Below are 6549 nucleotides of genomic sequence, written 5' to 3' on the forward strand. Positions count from 1 at the left end.
GATACAGAATGCTTGGGATAGGCATTACCGAGAGAATGCTGCATTGTCAGCGAGTGCTGCTCTTTAGGGAAAATATGAGAGGCTTAGAAAGAGTGCAGAAAAGATAGATGAGAATAGAATCACAGAATCCCTATTGTGCAGAACAATTTAGCCCATTGTGCACCAGCCCCGTAACCCCACATATTTACGCTGCTAATTCTCCCTGACACTAAGGGGCAATTTGGCACAGCCAATCCACCTAACCCACACATCTTTGGACTGTGAGAGGAAACTGGAGCACCCGGAGGAAACCCACAGTGACACGGGGAGAATGTGCAAATTCCACACCGACAGCGACCCGAGGCTGGAATTGAACCCAGGTCCCTGACACTGCGGTGCAGGAGTGCTAACCACTGAGCCGCCATGCTGCCTCACAGTTCCAGGGACCTGGGTTAAATTGCTGGTTTGGGTCACTGTCTGTGCAGAGTCTGTACGTTCTCCCCGTGTCTCTGTGGGTTTCCACTGTGTGCTCTGGTTTCCTCCAACAGTCCACAGATGTGCGGGTTAGGCTAAATTGTCCCTTAGTGTCCCGGGATGTGTAGGTTAAAGTGATTCGCAGGATAAAAATTGGGGGTGGGGGGGGTGGTGGGGAGGTTACAGGGATAAGACCTGGGTGGGATTGCTGTCTGTACAGACCCAATGGGCTGAATGGCCAGCTTCTGCTCTGTAGAGACCGAGAATTCCATGATTCTAAAAACTAATGGTGACATGAAGTAAAGCTTTCTCACACAGTGAGTGTTGGGATCAGTATGCACTGCCCGAGAGTGAGGCTGAGGCAGGCTCAATCGAGAGGGGATTGGATTCTAATCTCAAAAGGATGAGTGTACAGGGCTACCAGGAAAAACAGGGAGTGGTACGCAGAGAAGGTGAGCTGAATGGCCTCGCTTTGTACTGTGACAATTCTAAGCTTTGTGATCTCTTTTTCTGCAATTTGTCTCCTGCTACTCCACTATCAGCTCTGATAAATTGAAGCATACAAGATGATCAGAGGATTAGATAGGGTGGATAGTGAGAGCCTTTTCCCTCGGATGTTGATGGCTAACACGAGGGGACATAGCTTTAAATTAAGGGGTGGTAATTCTAGGACGGATGTCAGAGGTAGTTTCTTTACTCAGAGGGTAGTAAGGACGTGGAATGCCCTGCCTGCAGCAGTAGTGGACTCGCCAACTTTAAGGGAATTTAAATGGTCAGTGGATAGGCATATGGATAACATTGGAATAGTTTAGGTTAGAGGGTGATTCGATCGGTTCCACCGGTCGGCGCAACTTCAAGGGCTGAAGGGCCTGTACTGCGCTGTAATGTTCTGTGTTCTAAACCTCATTCTGAAACATTCCCCCCAAGACCCCTGGCTGGCTGTTCCTCTCTCCAACTACGAGCCCCCTCTCCTAACCTCCCTTTCTGAATGTTCTTGGATTCAACTCCCTTGACTTTTCTCTCACTTTTTGCTGACTGGCCTCCGATCTGCTATGAATATAAGGAACAGACTGTTATATCCGAGGGCAGTGCAGACACAGTTTGTCATTTTAGTACAAGACATGCTTCATGTTGCAATGGGGAAACACACTCTGAACATCCGCCTGTTTCTTTCCTGATATAGAACATTGCAGAACACGTCAGCCCCCGTCCTAAACATATGTAACATTTGGGAACAAACCCTCTGTTCTGAAAAATTTACATAGTCAGTGGTGTTTGTTCTTCTTTCCATTTTCCAGAATGTATTAATTCCTTCCCTGAGAGGAATCTTTGTAAAAATCTCACTGATTGCAGTTTGCTTTATTATTGGAAATTAGAAATGATTTATAACAGCAGTTTCTGTGCTGTTTATTCAAATATGTTGCAAAATTAGAATACAGACTAACAACAACAAGTGTTTATACGCTGGCATTACTGCAAACATTCTAAACATCTCACAAGAATACTGTCAGTACAGGGACCTTTGCTATTTGTAATATACATAAATGATTTGGAAGAGGGAGTAACTGGTGTAATCAGCAAGTTTGCAGATGACACAAAGATGGCTGGACTTGTTGATAGTGATGAGCAGTGTCAGACAATACAGCAGGATATAGACAGGCTGGTAAATTGGGCAGAGAAATGGCAGATGGGATTTAATCCAGATAAATGCAAGGTGATGCATTTTGGAAGAAATAATGAACATAGAACATAGAACATTACAGCGCAGAACAGGCCCTTCGGCCCACGATGTTGCGCCGACCAGTTACAAAACAATGACCCACTAACCTAAACCAATCCCTTTTCGTCCATAAACCTATCCACGGATCTCTTAAACGCCCCCAAACTAGGCGCATTTACAACTGCAGCAGGCAGGGCATTCCAATCCCTCACCACCCTCTGGGTAAAGAACCTACCCCTGACATCCGTCCTATAAGGAGGAAGGAGGGAATTATACAATAAATGGTAGGACTATTAAGAGTATAGAAACGCAGAGGGACCTAGGGGTGCAAGTACACAAGTCCTTGAAGGTGGCAGTACAGGTGGAGAAGGTGGCGAAGAAGACTTATGGTATGCTTGCCTTTATAGGAAGGAGTATAGAGTATAAAAGCTGGCATCTAATGTTGCAGTTGTACAGAACGTTGGTTAGACTGTATTTGGAGTACTGCGTCCAGTTCTGGTCGCCTTACTACCAGAAGGACGTGGAGACCCTGGAGAGAGTGCAGAGGAGGTTTACTAGGATGCTGCCTGGTATGGAAGGACTTAGCTATGAGGAGAGATTGGGCAAATTGGGGCTGTTCTCCCTGGAAAGACAGAGAATGAGGGGAGACCTAATCGAGGTGTATAAGATTATGAAGGGTATAGATAGAGTGAACAGAGGGAAGCTTTTTCCCAGGTTGGATACGAAAATCACGAGGGACCACAGGCTTAGGGTGAGAGGGGTGAGGTATAATTCAGATGTGAGAGGGAGGTTTTTCACACAGAGGGTTTGGGAGCCTGGAATGCAATGCCAAGTAGGGTAGTGGAGGCAGGCACGCTAGAGTTGTTTAAGGCTTTCCTACATAGGCACATGAACGGACTAGAGATGGAGGGATGCAAAAGATTGTTCTATTTACCATTTATATAGATGATCTGGAGGAGGGAACCGAGTGCAGGGTGTCGAAATTTGCTGATGACACCAAGATTGGGGGAAAGGCAAATTGTGCGGAGGGTGTGGAGAGTCTGCAGAAGGATCTAGATAGGCTGGGCGAATGGGCCAGGAAATGGCAAATGGAATTTAATGTTGGCAAGTGTGAGGTGGTCCACTTTGGTAGGAAGAATGGTAGGAAGGACTATTACTTACGTGGCGAAAAACTGCAGCAGGCGACGGTGCAGAGGGACCTCGGGGTCCTTGTGCATGAGTCGCAAAAACCCAGCCTGCAGGTGCAGCAGGTGGTCAGGAAGGCGAATGGGATGCTGGCCTTCATCGCGAGGGGGATTGAATATAAAAGTAGGGAGGTCTTGCTGCAGCTGTATAGGGCATTGGTGAGGCCGCAGCTGGAGTACTGTGTGCAGTTTTGGGCGCCGCACCTGCGCAAGGATATTTTGGCCCTGGAGGGAGTGCAGAGGAGGTTTACTAGGCTGATACCGGAGTTGAGGGGATTGAGCTATGAGGAGAGGCTGAATAAACTAGGCTTGTACTCGTTAGAGTTTAGAAGAATGAGGGGAGATCTCATTGAGACGTATAAGATGATGAATGGGATGGATAGGATAGAGGTGGAGAGACTCTTCCCGCTCAAAAAAGACAGTAGGACTAGGGGGCACAGCCTCAAGATAAAGGGGAGGCGGTTTAGAACGGAGTTGAGGAGGAACTTCTTCACTCAAAGGGTGGTGAATCTCTGGAATTCTCTGCCCGTTGAAGTGGTGGAGGCTGCCTCGCTAAATATTTTTAAGAAGCGGGTTGATGGGTTCTTGATAAGAGAGGGGATTAAGGGTTATGGGGAGAGGGCGGGAAAGTGGAACTGAGCCACAACAGATCAGCCATGATCTTATTGAATGGCGGGGCAGGCTCGAAGGGCTAGATGGCCTACTCCTGCTCCTATTTCTTATGTTCTTATGATCTTAAATAAGGATCAAGAGCCTCAGGACGTTCCTGGGAATCAATAGATTCCTATGGACCGTCCAACATATTTTATGGCTCACCTGTCTTATGTTCGAGCTTCTGGGGATCTTCCGTGAATGCCTGTATAAGGTGTGTTTATTGATGTCTTTTTTTACATCCACAGGTGATTCGGTCCACCTTGCTGTCCAACAAGGGGCATACACGCGGTGGGTCATGCGAGGGCTGCTCTTGGATGTTGCTTTGAGGGTTGCCTAGTGCTTCACGTCGGTAGTATGCGCTTAAACTGGACCAACTGACGGGCAACACGACAGCTCAGTGACTGTCACTGTTTGCTGTACAGATTCATGGACTTGGGCCAGTGTCTGTGGGAGTTTGCACATTCTCCCCGTGCTTGCGTGGGTTTTCTCCGGGTGCTCCAGTTTCCTCCCACACCCCAAAAACATGCTTTTAGGTTGATTGTTGTTAACAAATTGTCCCTAAATTAGACCTCACTTAATCTGGTGTGCAGAAATTCTCTAAATTTGCGCACTTTTTTTGTGGAATCGAAGAGTCGTTGATAAAGATCATGGGTAGAAGAAGGATTGGAATGAGGCACTGACTGACTGCTAAAATGGCGGCGCGGGCTTGTAGGGCCGAAGGGCCTGTTTCCTGTCCTGTGTTGCTCTTTGTATTTCTTTGTAAAAGGTGACATGAGCCAGTGAGGACTTTTTCGCACATGTCTCTCTCGGACAGTCTCATTGGATGATCACTTTTGCCTTAGTAATTGAATGTCAGTGAGCTTCCGAACCAGGCACAAAACTGGACAAGAAGTTACACGGGAGAGATGAAGAAAACGTTCTTTAAAGAGTGAGGTTTAAGCTTCGTGTCATCAGTGAGGAACGAGAGCGGGTCATGTTTAGGAGTGAATTAGCAGCCATTAGTCTTATGGTGGAGATTTCAAAGTCAGGATTGCTCAAGAGGCTAACGTTAGGAGAGCAGCTGTGTATTCTGTGTTCTCTCATGGAATATGGACAAGGGCAACGCTTCTTTCTGCCCTTGAGACGTAATCACATTGCCATGCAGACAAACATAAGAACATGGAGCAGGAATAAGCCATTCAGCCCTTTGAGTCTGCTCTGTCACTGAATAAGATCATGGCTGATCTGACTGCATCCTGAATTTCACTTCCCTACCTGACCCTCACAACCCTCAACTCCCTTGCCAATCAAAATGCTTTCTGAATCCAACTTTTTAATCATTTCATTCAATTTCACTTTTGCTTTTGTATATTTTATTAGCATGATCACCAATTGCTGGACTAGGGGTGGCGCGTTAGCACAGCGGTTAACACTGCTGCCTCACAGCTCCAGGGACCCTGGTTCAATTCCAGCCTCAGTCTGTGTGGAGTTTGCACATTCTCCCCATGTCTGTGTGGATTTCTTCTGGGTGCTCCGGTTTTCTCCCACAGTCCAAAAGATGCCAGGTTTGGTGGGTTGGCTGCACTAAAAAAATTGCCCTGTTATCAGCGGGATGAGCAGGGTAAGTAGGGAGATAGGCCTGGGTGGGATTGTTGTTGGTGCAAGCTTGATGGGCCAAATGACCCCCTTCTGTAGTGGAGAGATTCTATGATTCTACAATACCTCGAACCTCAGGCATGGACCAGATGATAGTCACTTTCCAGACACTTACCAAATAATTAGCTTCAGTAATAGAATAAGGCCACCAACTGGAAGTGAGAAAATTAGCGAACAAAAAACAAAAAGCACCTCTTTCCCCTAATTACCCAACTCGCAGCACGCTATTCTAAGTCACATCCACATGCTAAACTGCACTAAGTTAGGAGCTAAGACAAAGGCTAGCTGAGGCAGTTACATGGGAAAAGGTATGAAACTGCCCTTAGTTAACCCCAACTACTCTTAGAGTGCAGGCCTTGTTAAAACCTGTCTTAAAGCTGTGAACTTTGGAATTAAAACTCCAGAGTTAATTTTTTGCCAAATGCAAAAATAAATTGATTTTTAAAAAGGATTTAAAAAGGGAAGACTCCTTACTTGCCATTCTCCAGCATCCAGTGTCGGCATGGTCCTTTGTCTTAGCAGATAAGAAGCCTCCTAATAGCCAGCCTGGGTTATGAAATGCAGATGGCCTTTGTACAGTTCTCTTTGAATTTGTTCTGTGCAGCCCAAGGGGGTTTGTTAGTGTCTTTTCAGGGATACGGAGATTTTTAGAGTCTCTTCAGGGATGATATGGAGATGATGGTGTTGGACTATGGTGGGCACAGTAAGAAGTCTCACAATACCAGGTTAAAGTCAATTTTTACCTTGCCAGCACCTTATACAGCTGCAACATAATCTTGCTGTTTTTAAACTGCATCCCTCTAGCAATGAAAGACAAAATTCCATTTGCCTTCTTAATTACCTGCTGCACCTGCAAACCAACGTTTTGTGATTCTTGCACAAGGACACCCAGGTCCCTCTGCA

The sequence above is a fragment of the Carcharhinus amblyrhynchos genome, chromosome 1 (assembly GCF_965287045.1).
Source record: "Carcharhinus amblyrhynchos chromosome 1, sCarAmb.v2.hapA, whole genome shotgun sequence".
Lineage (NCBI taxonomy): Eukaryota > Metazoa > Chordata > Chondrichthyes > Carcharhiniformes > Carcharhinidae > Carcharhinus > Carcharhinus amblyrhynchos.